The 15,011-nt window shown below is 41.4% G+C and overlaps 1 long non-coding RNA gene across 1 annotated transcript; it reads left to right on the forward strand.

Annotated features, from left to right (window-relative positions):
- The first annotated feature begins 8,893 nt into the window (after positions 1–8,893).
- LOC133273443 (uncharacterized) lies at positions 8,894–14,766 on the forward strand. Its single transcript, XR_009744803.1, has 2 exons — positions 8,894–9,271; positions 12,934–14,766. It is a non-coding gene; the product is annotated as an uncharacterized LOC133273443 (long non-coding RNA).
- Positions 14,767–15,011: the final 245 nt, after the last annotated feature.

Below are 15,011 nucleotides of genomic sequence, written 5' to 3' on the forward strand. Positions count from 1 at the left end.
AATCCTGCCTGTGGGCCCTGGCACCTGACAATATTCAGTTTTATTGTGAGTGATTATATCCACAATTTTAGCTTGAGGCTCCAGTAAAATCAGGCTTTAGCTACATTTTATAGTGGAGAGATTAATCAGAGCAAAATGTAAGAATGTGATTGTAATATGCAGTGCTTTGGGAGTACTGTAACTGCCTTGGGTTCTGATCACTGTAGCAATTTCATTTTACTTGCTGAGTTCTCAGAAGTTGGTAGACTTCATCTCCTGAAGAAATGGAGGTTTTCTTTTCAGTGTCTCAGAAATCCTTGGTCTAAATAAATCCAGATTCGGGCCACTAGCTGTGCTCTGCTTCCAAGACATCCCAAATGTCCCATCTTTCCTAACAAATATGTGGATTTTAAAGCTGTTCAGGAAATCAGAATGAAATCCCAAGGGATTTCTGAAATCCCAAGGGATTTCAGAGACATTTGAAATGGTTTGTTTGTCATTGTGTAATGTTTTCAGCTAATTGAAAAAAACTCATGAAGATGAAAGTATCTTGGAACGGAAGGATTTTTGTGTGTGTGTATATTTTCAGGCCCTTTCCCTAATATTTATCATTTTGTGATAGACATCGGATCTCTGATAACTCTCACCACTATGTGCTTGTTACAAAGGGGTCTGGTTTTAGCTGCACACACTGAGACAAGTGTTTTCCAGACAGCAGCTCACTGAGGGACCAGAGCACAGGATCCCTTGCCCAAATGCTGGCAGACAGGCTGAGCCATACCTAAAAACTGTATATGCCTCAGAGCAGTTTCTGGAGCTGAAAAATAGTTTGAAGCCAGGAAGGTTTTAGGGTGGAAGTTTATATGAGCATGCCCTATCGTTACTCTTTCCTAGACATTAGTTCATGCCCACTGTTTTTGCTGTTTCATGCTTACCCATGGCCTTGGCAGGCAGGAGCATGACCGGACCATTTTTCAGGTTCATTAAGGGCAAGGTTATAGATAGGAGTATCCAAATCAAAACCATCCTCCAGATCATTCTCATACAAAAAAAGAAAGTAAAGTAAAATGCAACATACCTCCCAGAAAGAAGAGGTCTGCAAGATCCTAATTTTTATAGGTTGCACGGAGAGTGACTCAAGCTGTGATCTTGCAGTAACTTATCTCAGTTGCCAGCTTCCCAGTTCTCAGTCCCTTCTTTTAACCACCTCTGGCATTCAGTGAACTTTATGCCAAGCCATGATGATAAATCATAAGAAAATTTAGCTTGCTGTTGACATTTCTTTTCTGGAACTGCAGTCTTAGAGAGCTGATCCTTGCCCATGTCTCAAAGAGGGTAGTGAAAGGCAGAGGGACAGTCCCACTCAAGCCCATAAACCATACTCTCAGGGGGCAAATAGAAGAGAGTGAGGCTACCCACAGCATGAGCTTCAATTAGGAGAGAATGGATATGATCAGGATTAGTAAAATCAAGGCGGTGGGTAGAGTGAATGTATTCCATTGTTCTCCAAATCCTACGGTACTAGAACTAGGGGGCACTCATTGAAACTAAAAAATGGTTATTTTAGGAATGATAAAAGGGAATAGCTTTTTTTGTGTGTGTGTAGCAGGTATAGCGAACTTGTGGAATTTGCTGCCAGCAGATGTTTTGGAAGCAGATGGGTCAGCAGACTGGAAAGGAGACTAAACAATTAAATGGACTGCAAGTTCATAAAGAGATACTAAAAGAATGAGTATGGATGTGTGCTCCCTAACATCCCCAATGCAATGATTGTGGATGCCGGAGAACAAAGGAAATGTGTTTGGTTTGCATATTCTTATCCTTTGTTGTTATTGGAGGAAGGATACTGGGGTGAGCTGGATGATGGTCTGACCTACCAGGACATCCGTCGTGTTCTTTTCAGAGCCTTGGATTTGTGTCCACAGGTGCATGAGGACAAATGTGACGTTGATAGGAGTTTGTATTTTACTTTTGAGTTGATATCTCAGGGTTCTCTTACATCAGTGAAACCTGATGCTTAAATCACTAGCGCTGCTATGTACCCTGTTGAGGAAATGTGCAGTTTTAGGACAATACATACAGTATTAGTACTTAGAAAGGGACCCTTAGACTAAACTATAGCCCCCATGATATTGCACTTTTCTCCTGGGATCCTTCTGCTCTGTCTGCACAGAACTTGATGAATGCTCATGTCGTAGGAAAGATTTCATAAGCTATGATAGAATTTTCCCCCAGGATATCAGTGTATTTTGGATCTATTATTTGAGAGTCTTCTGCTGGAAAACATCTAGTGCAGCTGAAGGAGAGAGAGTGCCAGATTAGACAGATAACTAGGCATGAATCCCAACCCTTATTTGTATGACTATTCCTTCTGCATTTAGATAATCACATTAACATCAGGAGTATTGCTTACACAAGTACTACTGAGAAAAGTGGTGAACAGGCTTGGGCCCTCAAAGCAATGTTCTTCTTCCAGTACTTTCCCAGTGAGATTCTGACCTTGTTTCCTTGTTAGAGCTCATTAGAGTTGGAACATCCAGGAAGGAGGGCTACCCACTACTTGGCAGCCTCTAGTAATTATTATCAACCCATCTTTTAGACCTATCAGAAGTAACATTTTTAGCAGTTCAGACACTGATTTCCTTTGCCTTCCAAAGCTCATCCCATACTTAGATACACGAGGGTATATTAGACAATACTGTATTTCATGCTTGCTTCGTTATGGGGTCAGGTCTTTAGTCTCTGCTGAGGGATTTTTTGCTCATGTATTGAGCAGAGGAGCCAGAAACCTTCCCCAACCATGTGGTAAAGAAGCCCCCAGTGTGTGTAAGACTGGTATCTTGTGATAGTTGTCATCAGGCAGTGTGGGTTAGGATACTCTTTTGACAAGCCAGCCTGGAGGAGAACAGCTCAGTGTGACTTCAGGGATCTTGCTGAGTAACAGTGGTGACCAATTTTGAAAAGAGAGAAAAAAGCTATCTTCATTTTTTGTGGCTGATAATACCCAAAGGAGTACTGCTGTGGGTGCAAAGGGAGGATTGTAAACATCAAATAATAGAAAGTGTTTACACATCTACTTTTGTGTGCAATTAATCAAGCTTGGAAAAAATGAAGTAATTCTTACTTATGCACCTTAAAGGAGAACCCAAGTTAAAGCAACTATGTAGATCAACCCCCAAAAATGAAAATGTGAGAAAAATAATGCCAACAACACTGCAACTTTAACTCCAGATTTCAAGCCAAACATCTATGAAGGAAGAAGTATTCCATAGAAAAATATCATATTCTTGCCATCTTTCTGACCGCAGAATTACACTCATTATGGTAAAGCTATAATTACAGTATTGTGAATACAGTGCTGCAGACAATGGCCTGTCAGTGTTTCTCCACTGTAAACCCTCATGTGAGATTTGCAATTTTGTGAGATACAGTTATCTTTGGCTGGGATATCCAGCTATAGTTTCAGCCCAGAAATAGATTTTTGTTGTGTTTGTTTCCTTTACCAAGTTGTTCAAAGTTCATTCTTCAGTAAGTGTTAGAGCCTTCCTGATTGATTGCCCGTTTATGCCCTGTACATATGCGAGGATGTGTGGAGAGTTTGCTGTACTGCATCCATTCTGGGCAGTGTTCAGGGCTGTGACTTAGCTGTTGCTAAGTCCATGCTTTGGACCAAACTGCCTACATATGTATCAGTCTGGGAAAGTCAGGACAGCCAGGATTATAGCAAATTAGCACTGACTAGCATATCCAGGCATGCACAGCAAAACATGCTTTAGGGAATACTAGAATATGTTATTACAGCTATGGAAGGAGGGAGATTTGGCCAGGTCAATTAGATCAGTAAAATTGAAAAGATTTGTCTTGTCTTACAGAAAAAGGAAATTCTGAGTTGATATTACAAAAAAAAAACCCAAACAAAAAACCCAAGCCCACTAAAAAACACCCCCCCCCAAAAAAAAAAACAACAAAAGAAAACAAAAGAAACCCCAAACCCCCAAACCCAACCCCAAAACCTGTAGGATTAGTTAAACTCTACAACATGCAAGAACCACTTGTACAGTTATAGTTTTGTTTCTTTAGTGGGGCTTATCTAAGGCTCTTCTCTGTTGGATTGTGGTAACTGAGATCCAAATCCAGCCCCGTTTCTTCTTTTGACAGACAACTCAAAGGGAAAATATGGTGCAAACAGGAAGTGCTGACCCCCAAACTAAAGTATAACAGCATGTTTAATTACAAATGCTAACCATGTAACATCTGCATATAAACTCTTGGGAAATAGGTCTGAAATAACCATATGTGTAATGTCTTCAAAATAATTATTTTCAGACAAATATTGCATGCACTTAAGGGATTTCACCTGTATTTAGATGTGATTCACTAACCATGCATTTATTCTTTACATGAATTTATTCAATGTTGGTGCTCTGGAAGAAAATGAAAAATTCTTGTGCTACAGACATCTCTGATTGCTTCAGCAGACATCGCAGGGAAAAACTGCTGAGTTCACGTAGTTTAAAATAAATATGGATGAAATAAGCTTATTGCTTTATTGACAGTATGTAATGAATCAGCAATCAGTGAACTACGCATACAAGATCAGTAATACAATAGGCAAATCATAGTAAAAAATCCTAAACAGAGTCCTGTAACTAAGCCCAAAGCTGCCTTATTGTACACATACACATGCGCAGAAACACATATACATGCACAGAGTTGTATGCAACCCCTCACTCGTGGGTACTGTGGGTTACAAAAACACCTCCCCTTCCCATTGCGTGTCTCCCTCTTTACACACTCCTTCTGCAGGAGATTTGGATCCTCTACCTTTATGCAGACACCTGCATGTGCAGACCCCTTTATGGAACTCCCTGCAAGTTGTTGGATGAAACACATGCGCCCCTAGAGAAAGCTGTTTCTCCTTCAAGGTCTCTCTCTCCTGTAAAGAGTTTTCATGTATGTTTTACATTTCTTTACAGTCTGCCCTGTGCTTTGTGTCAAATCTCTTTGTAATTCCCCAGTAACAGTTTAATCTGGCTGATGGTTATCTTCTGTAATGTGATTAAATGCTCATCAGGCAGTTTGGTGTTATTTGATCCATGGATACACACACATACGCACTTTGGACACATCTGTATCTTCATGGGTGACATTACCTATGCTGTTTGTCTGAGGGGTGGGCTGTGTGTCCCCACCAGGTCCAAAGTAAGGGAGAGCCATACCTGGGAGGCATGTAGGCCACAGGAGGAGAGAGTAAGGAGCAGGGCCAGGCAGCTGCCTGCAGCCAGGTGGCTGACACTGCTCAAACCTGAGAGCTGTGGTGTTCTGGATGCATCCCACAGTTGAAGGTAATGATAAGTGGGCAAGCAAACCTACTTCCAGACTCTTTCAGGATCCAAAATAGAAAAAATTAACAGTTGCTTTACTAAATGTCTTTTGAACACCTATTATGATTCTCAATAAAGGGATCATAAATGGGATGGAAGCAGTAAATTGAATTGTTGGAAAAACTCTGCAGAAGGGCCATCTAGTCCTGGTGCTTTACTGGATGGTGAAGACTTTATATTTCACACTCCCACAGTTTACATTTTCCAAGGTGATAAAGACATTTGAATCATTTTATTTTTGGATGTTTTACATAAAATGAAGAGCTGTGATTGAAACTGGAACTGGAGTCAGGAAATAACTAGATTGTATAAAATGTGGTAAAGAGCTAACAAATGCCACGTGTTACACGATAAATATAAATGCCAGCTATGGATTTGGTTTGTCAGCAGTTGGCTTGGGTTTTGTGATTGCTGGCCAATAGTTTAACTGATGATTTGACCTGTAACAGAGTCCTCAACTTTTGGGAATGGAAGAGATTTGCATGGATAATTTAATGCATTAAATGTATGTAGAACTATTAGCTTCTAGAAAGGATATGGATAAGTTCTGGGGTTCTTATGTAACCGATGAGTAGCCTTTTCTGTCAAGTCAGCATGATTTATGGTGGTAAGTCAGGGTGGGGACATAGAACTACGTGACTGCTATTATTTCAGTATGTCTTCACATGGTGTTTTTGAAATGGAGGTGGGTATGCGAGGAAAACTCTGTGCCTGACTATAAATACAGCTGCAAAGTATCACACCACTCTTGCTCTGAGTCAGTCTCTAATCGTTGTTCTTGGCATATGTCGTGGTTTAAACCCAGCCATGTAGCTTGTTCACTCACTCCTCCCCCCGCTTCCTCCCTCTTTCTTTCCTTCCCCTCTCCACCTCCCTGTTCCCGGTGGGATGGGGAGGAGAATCGAAAGAATGTAACTCCCACTGGTTGAGATAAGAACAGTCCAGTAACTAAGGTATAGCACAAACCACTGCTGCTACCACCAGTAATAATAATGATAAGAGAAAATAACAAGGGAAGGGAATACGATACCACCTGCCAAAACGAGCCCGACCCCAGAGAGAGCCCGTGCCCTTCCGGGTAACTTCCAGTCACCTCCCTGGGCATGACGTGCTGTGGTATGGAATTCCTCTTTGGCTAGCTTGGGTCAGGTGTCCTGTCTCTGCTTCCTCCTGGCCTCTCCTCCTCCCTGGCAGAGCATGAGACTCCCAAAGTCCTTGGTCAGAGTAAACATGACTTAGCAACAACTAAAAACATCGGTGTTATCAGCTCTATTCCCAGGCCAAAAGTCAAAACCACAGTGCTGCACCAGCTACTAAGGAGAAAAATTGACTGCTACTGCTAAACCCAGGACAGCATATCATTGCTGGGCCGTAGGGAAGAGCCATCTGTCAGAAGTAGCTGAAAATGGAGGCACTGACCATCTATAAGTATTGAAGGTCTCCTGACATATTTTACAAGCTGAAGGATAATCCAGTGTTATAATTTATAGTGTGTCTACCTATTACCCTCTGCATTTTTCAAGAGAATACAGTATTCTTGTCTTTCATCTTTCAGTTCTGTGGCCTATCTCTTTATCTCACAGACTTGTTTCCCCGCATCTCTGCAGTTCACTGTTAGCTGAAATGACCCCGTCAATCTTTGTAAATTTGAGATTTTTTAAGGGGGAAAACAGATGACCCAGGGAATTACAGACCAGTCAGTCTCACCTCTGTGCCTGGCAAAATCTTGGAGCAGATTCTCCTGGAAGGCATGCTAAGGCACATGAAAAACAAGGTGCTTGGTGACAGCCAGCATGGCTTCACTAAGGGGAAATCCTGCCTGACCAATTTGGTGGCCTTCTATGATGGGGCTATGGAACTGATGGACAGGGGTAGAACAGTTGATGTCATCTACCTGGACTTGTGTAAAGCGTTCGACACTGTCCCACAAGACATCCTTGTCTCTAAAGTGGAGAGACATCAATTTGATGGATGGACCACTTGGTGGATAAATAACTGGCTGGATGGCCGCACACAAAGAGTTGTGGTCAATGGCTCAGTGTCCAGCTGGAGACCAGTAATGAGTGGTGTCCCTCAGGGATCGCTGTTGGGACAGGTCTTGCTCAATATCTTTGTTGCTGACATGGACAGTGGGATTGAGTGCGCCCTCAGCAAGTTTGTGGATAACGCCAAGCTGTGTGGTTTGGTTGATACGCTGGAGGGAAGGAATGCCATCCAGAGGGACCTTGACATGCTTGTGAGGTGGGCTGATGCCAACCTTATGAAGTTAAACCATGCCAAGTACAAGGTCCTGCATCTGGGTCGGAGCAATCCCAGGCACAGCTACAGGTTGGGCAAAGAAGAGATTCAGAGCAGCCCTGTGGAGAAGGACTTGGGGGTGTTGGTTGATGAGAAAATGAACATGAGCCGGCTTCAGTGTGCGCTCGCAGCCCAGAAAGCCAACCGTATCCTGGGCTGCATCAAAAGGAGCGTGACCAGCAGGTCGAAGGAGGTGATCCTGCCCCTCTACTCTGCTCTTGTGAGACCTCACTTGGAGTACTGTGTGCAGTTCTGGTGTCCTCAACATAAAAAGGACATGGAACTGTAGGAACAAGTCCAGAGGAGGGCCACGAGGTTGATCAGGGGACTGGAGCACCTCCCATATGAAGACAGGCTGAGGAAGTTGGGGCTGTTCATCCTGGAGAAGAGAAGGCTGAGTGGAGACCTCATAGCAGCCTTCCAGTACCTGAAGGGGGCCTATAGGGATGCTGGAGAGGGACTCTTCATTAGGGACTGTAGTGATAGGACAAGGGGTAATGAGTTAAAACTTCAACAGAGGAAGTTTAGACTAGGTATAAGGAAGAAATTCTTTCCTGTTAGGGTGGTGAGGCACTGGAATAGGTTGCCCAGGGATGCTGTGAATGCTTCATCCCTGGTGGTGTTCAAGGCCAGGTTGGACAGAGCCTTGGGTGGCATGGTTTAGTGGGAGGTGTCCCTGCCCAGTCAGGGGGGTTGGAACTTGATGATCTTAATGTCCCTTCCAACCCTAACTATTCTATGATTCTATGATTCTGTGTAAATTACAGGTCACTGTTATTGCTGGAGCTAAAATGTGAGCAGAAGCTTTTCCTAAAGCCTTAGGATTTTGAGTGGGCTAAAAAGGAATTCAGATCTAGTTTCTACTTCACAAAAGTCTATGAATGCTGTATTCCCTTGCTTTCTGTTTGCCGTATGGTGTAAATCATTTGGCAAATGCCAGCTGTATTCCAGAGAAAAGACGTACAAATGTGTAAAGGTACTGTGCCTGCAGACTTCCTGTATGTGCACAGGTATATCTGGTTAACCTTAAATAATAGTGTACACAATTTCTAGGATCACACTCTTGATTCCACTGAGAAATTAAGAAAGGTTGTTAATGGTTTTTACTTTACATGTTGAACAGTTGAATTTTACAAAGTTTTATTTAAACATTTATTGTGTCAGTGTGAAGGAAACCAGCTTTGTCATGTGCCTGAGCACACACACACACAGAGTAAGCCTGACTTCTTCCAGGAAATGAAAAAAAAGGTTGTTTGAATACTTTCGTTAATTATGTTTCTAATCCAGGCATCCCAATACTGTACATGTGCCGAGCTCATGTGGAGAGAAAGGAACGATACAGATAATTCTTAATAAAAATGCCGTCCCAGGAGGAACATGAAGCACACTGCTTAGAAATACAAAGCCAGAACTTCAAGTGTCCTAGCTAAGCAGATTTTCTGAATGTATTCAAGGTGGTCTTATGGTAAGTGAAGGAAGCCTGTGAAGTTGCTTGGAGCTCTTTGAGAATGAAAAGTAAAACTCATTTACATTTCAGTGGATCGGTGGCAGAAATCAGAACAAAGTCCATTTTTCTGAAGAGGATCTGCGTGCATGCAGGCTACCGAGAGGTGAGACTAATGGCTCCTTTGTTGCCCAGCTTTATGTTCTTTATTGGCAAACACAGCATCAGCTTTGGGAAATGGGGAGATGTGTATGGGGTGCAGTATGGAGCACAGAGAAGCAGAATATGAAAGCTGTGCATTTGTGTCCCAGGGAGGCAAGACAGGGAATATGCAAGGGTATTCTGTCCTTTCTACAGAGCATTCTCCCCTGCCATTTACTCTCAATACAGAAGTACTGGGAAAAGAGCAGAGAATATGGGAGTTGCTGAGTAGAGAAAAGGAGGATGTCTATGGCATGCTCAACACTGGCACCTTAGAGTAATGTTGGTTTTGACAGTCATGAATCCTGCGGTGTGCTGGGGCTACGATAGTCTTCATTCCTGCATGAAGCAGTATCTTTTGGACCAGGAGAACTGTGACATTGAGCCTGGTCATTTTCAGAGCTGGAAGCTGGCAGCTGGCTCTAGTGAAGGGAGGAAGGTAACTTCATCACCTCCCAGTTCCTGCCACCCCAAGAGCCTGCCTCTAAAGGCCTGAAATGACCTTCCATAGAACATCTATGAAAGACATACTTTTCCTCAGAGTGGAAGTGTTCTCCAAGACACCACCAGAGTGGTGGATTTAAACCAACTGGTTTTGCTTTCCAAGAGAAAAAAAAAAAGATGTATCTGGATTTTAGCAATACTTTTTCTCCCTGAGGAGCCTTTTAGGGTGGAAATGACTCTGTGGATCCTGTGTTAAAATAATTAGTCTGTCACCAACCAGCTATCTAACTTATCATGAGAGTATCTGAGCAGTTCTTGGGTACAGTATTGCATCACAAAAGCTACTTCTGTCTGTCACATTCCTACAGCTCTTCACTGGCTCCAAGGAAAGGACTTTGTACTGGTTTAGGGTTGGTTTGAAGACTTGATAGAGGGAGAAGGTAAAATTGGTTCAGAGCCTCCAGTCACAGACTTTACAAAATTCTTGTATTTCCAGAATGAACATGGTGTTCCTGATCAGATTTATACTTCTAATGCTACAGCTGTTTTATTTCTAAGTCAAGATTGTGTTTTGGCACTGTAGGTGTCTGACTTCAACCCACTCTAGTAAAAGCTCAGGTGATCCAAATTCCTTTTTTATAGCTGTGCATAGAGCTGCTTCCGATGACAGTGTTTTTGTGAGGGGAAAAATGAGGAATCACGTTCTCACTGCTGTTTATGATTTCAGCCTCTTTTTGAGAAAAGGTTCAGTGCGCCCACATTTAAATGTAACTTAAGGGTCTTCTTCCTTCCTATTTTTGAAGCTTACTGTTCACGTATTTTTATGGAAGACGGATGTTAATAGCGCAGAACAGTGTGGTTGTTATCTGTTATACCATGATATATTTACTGAGAAAATTTTAATAAATAAACCACAGGCTTGAACCCCTGAACCCTTCCAAACCAGCCAATTCCCATGGGGGGTTCAGGAGTTTTTTATGGATGGATACTGTGTTCTCATGAGAATTTTATTAGAGCTCATAGACTTGAAACTGACTAGCAAGAGAATTTATGAGGTTACATGGGAACTATCACATCTTTCGTTCCAACACTCTGTGAGTTTATAAAATGAACCCTTCCTTAAACTGTGTTATTAAATAGAAGAGTTTTAATGCAACTTTAATGAAGTATCTAATGTCATCAATATTTCTCATCGGTCAGCGCAGCTGGTTAATTTTACCAACTTTTCAGTTTTCAATTATCCTGGGTTAGAGTGTTGGGTAAAGGGGTTTTGCTAAAAATTGAAAAAAAGGGGGGGGGGGGCGCATAAGTTCATAAATGCATCAAAGAACGCTTGTCAAGATGGATAATAGGAAGGGTAAACAGTGTCTGCTGTGTATTTGCTTAGCCTCTATTCTGTTTACTCTCCTGAATACTCTCTAAAATTCCTCTTGCTGTTTTGTTTAAATTTAGAACAATGTTGAAGTTTTGTAGCTGCTCATTATCCCACTTGAAATTTAACTTAAAATGTTATTTTGCATCATGTAGTTCAGCTGGAAAGCTGCCCAAGACAAGAATTGAGGTCTGTGGTAGTGAACTACAGAGGAAGTGGTCTAAGCAAGACTGCCTTCTGGGGATATTCCAACGTTTTATTACATTGTGTGTACTAATGAGTAGAGCAAAGGACTGAGAGCCAGGAAGGGCAGTTTTAATCAAATGACTCATGATATGGCCTTCAGCAAAATACGTGACCTTGTAAATCAGCCATCTTAGCTGTAACAGTGGGTAAAAATAGGGGCTCAGTGTAGCATTCAGGCAGAGATACAGATGTGCCTGCTTCAGCCACATTCATGGTCTGCATTTTTTGTTCCTCTGCTTTGGAAGAGACATCATGGGAAGACAGAAGATCTTCTTTCAGCTACTGCAGAGAAGCTCAAATCAATGTTGATGTGTATTCTTCCTTGAACAAGAGCTTTTAAAATTGTCAGGTGGAGGCCAGTCCTTTGCTCAGTCTGACTTACCTGTGAGTGATCAAATTTGTTGGTCAGGGTGGTGATCAGGGACACCAGGCACAAGGAGGATGAAGAGACATGTTTTGAAAGGTGGGTTCAAATTGGATGTGATGCTGGTGCAGTTTGTCCAACCAATTGGAGCTGGGAGATTAGCAGGACTACACAGTTTGGAACACTGAAGCCCAAAGGATGTTCTTTAATTGGTACATGAAGTGCATTGGGTTTCCAAATGACACTGGAAACGCTGTCTTGGCCATCACCCCAACAAACTGTGGCTGTTTAAGATGTCATAGGCCTTTTTTTTAATCAAAGGTAGAGCTTTGGTACTTGGCTAGCCTGATCTATTTAAGAGCAGCCTGCTGCTGCTACTGCTTCCTACAGCTCCAGCTACCTGTGTTAGTCCTTTTGGCTATCTCACATCACGACCCCAGAACTCCACCTGCGGAGCTTCAGGCTCTCAGCAGTGTGTGAAAGCATTCACCTGTCCCCAAGATTCTTTTGGATGGAAGGTGCCTTACAGAAGTATCAAGAGCTACATATCCCGTTTCTTTATATTTTGGGCCCTAAAAAAGGAACAGGACTGACTCACTTTACCAAATTTGGAACCATCCCTCTTAATTCAGTCCCATGTTACACATCTGCCTGACTGTTCTTCATAAATGAGACAGAGAAAACAGGGAGTCAAAATATCCTTGGTTCTTAGTCTATGGACTTAGCAGAACTGCATTTTGATGATGATCGTTCAAGCATAGGGAAAGCATAATAAATTCATCTTGTGTCTCTAATCTTTGCTATCTCAGGACAGGAAGGAATGGGCACGTAAGATACTGTACTGCCTTTGGTAAATCAATTGATCTGTGTATTAGATGTTTATGCAGAACAGGTTGACTAAGCCTCTTGTGCTTCAGAGACATAGTATCCCTGAACTAACATTCACTGATCCTGTGAAGATTAAAATAGGAGGAAATAGCATACAAACAGGACTACAAATCATTGAAGTTATTTAGTAAGAGAAAAGCATTAAATTGGCTCAAAACCAGTCTGGAAAGGCACTTTGTTGAGCTTACCAAAGTAACCACATAGCCAGAAACAATTTCTGGCCTCATTTTTTCTGTTTTATGTACTTGTATGAATTTGTTTTTCTTCTGTTTGACATTTCCTATTCAGTGGCTTATTTTCTGTTTCTGTTTAGGTTCATGTGAGCACAGCAGTTTGGGGTTGGATCATTATTCCTCAAGTTCTGCAGCAGTTAAGAGGAAAATGTAGAAACAATTTAAATTTCCATGACATTAGAAGAGAAAAAGCTTTGAAGGTACAGGGAACTTAAGAACTCAACTCCTGGCGCTTTTAGTGGAAGTTGCATGTTTTTGAACATCTCCATAATAAATAACTGCCATGTGAGTGATTTTTCATTTCCTTAAAGATTTGCATCATACACTGCTTGGTTCTAATATTGCATAAAATTGTCTTAACATAAACAAGGAACCAATCAATGTAAGTCCCAATATTTTTCTCACCAAAACGTGTTCCTATACAACAAATACAAATGTAGTCAGTGGATGGAATGTGCATTACAGAAGTATCAAGAAGAGCTACATATCCTGTGTCTTTGTGGTACAATGTGGTACAATTTGTGGTACAGTGTCAGGCCTCTAATGGACTAATGGGAACATCCTGGTTTTCTTGTATTCTATAACAAGAACTTCATGTTTGTCTCTTTTTATCAGCATAACATGAACAAAGAGATTCATTTTGTATCTCTGAATGACCATCAGGTTCTCATTGGAATACATTGCAAACAGTGCCATAAACTGTCATCAATGGGTGAACAACAATTTTCATGGGTATATTTGCTGCCTTTGGCAAGTAAAAAATTGTTTCCCTTGTAACAGATCATCATATTGCTGGTTATCTGTATCCTCTTCCTGCCAGCCAGCGCCCTAGCAGAGGTGATGGCTGCTGAGCCATGAGTTTAAGAGAACTGCCCTGCTTTGTGCTCTGAGTGATTATTTCAGAATTTGTGTTTCCACAAACATCTGGCCTCTGAAGTGTGTTTGCTGACACAGAGACACACTTTTATTACCCTGATTGCTTAGGTTATTGTCCTGCCTTGCTGCCTGTTGGCCAGCCCAGACCCTGCCAGCTTCTTAGGCTTCTTCAGCCAGTGTTACAAAACACAAAGCTTGCCAACAATTATTTAGTAGAGTTAGTTTTAAATGTCAGAAAATAGATTCTATTGCTTTGATCTGTCCAGGAATTCTGGCTGCAATTTGTGCTTTAAAGTGTGCTTTGCTGTTTTAGGTATTTTCTAGTAATAAATTATTTGAACTTTGCCCTATCTGTAAGTGATGAATCTCTGCCCTAATCTAAGATTCTGGTGCCCTGTTCATCTACCCTGTTCTTCTGCTATCAAGAAAAGCACTGGGTGTTTCCTATCCATCCATAGAGAAGAAAAAACCTGAGGACCCTTCTCATTAGCAAAGTACAAGCTGAGACAAGGGATGATCCTTTCAATGTAGAAAACTTCAAATAAAAAAGGAAAATTTGAGGAACATGTGAAAGTATGTTTTCTAATGATCTGTTTTTCAATTGGAGTTTGGTTTAAAAGAAGGGGAGACGGAACCTCCTGTTTTTGAACTAATTGATGTTGTGGAATAGCATAGAAATGATTTGGAAGTACTAATCATCCATTTTCCTTCACAGCCAAAGAAGGAAGACCCAAGGGAACTGTTGAGTTCCTAATTGTGTAAAAGTACAGGAGCGCAACTCAAACATGCTTTTTCCATTTTCATTTAATTGTGGATTATAGTTTAAACTTGTTTCCATAGTTTGCAAGACAGTAGAGAAATTTGAACTCTAGGTCATGACAGAAATACATGTGGATATTTGCAGAAAGTGTCCTCATTGCGTGCTGCTCCAGAGTGTCATTTACATTTTTAAATTCCCCATCCTTAGGACAATTCTTTGTATAAAGTCAATTTTATCAAATAAAGTTTATAAAATGTTCATTAGATACGTTTAAAAATATCGTGTGAGAAAACCTGTTTCTATTGGCACTGCCATTTTATTCATCTGTCTTTTCAGACATGTTTTTGTTGGCATTTTTATCTATGTTTGGCCTCATTTTAATGAACTTTTAACTACAAAATAATGGTTATCTGGGACACAGGAATCAAAAGTAGTTAAAGTTCCTCAGAGCTAAGAAGAATAGACAGAAGTACTGCTCAGCATTTTATGCAGTAAGCTGTGGAAAAATGAGCTATAATTATC

The sequence above is a fragment of the Pezoporus flaviventris genome, unplaced genomic scaffold, assembly GCF_033815535.1.
Source record: "Pezoporus flaviventris isolate CSIRO_AGI_PZ_B2104156 unplaced genomic scaffold, CSIRO_AGI_Pfla_v1 ptg000031l, whole genome shotgun sequence".
NCBI lineage: Eukaryota > Metazoa > Chordata > Aves > Psittaciformes > Psittacidae > Pezoporus > Pezoporus flaviventris.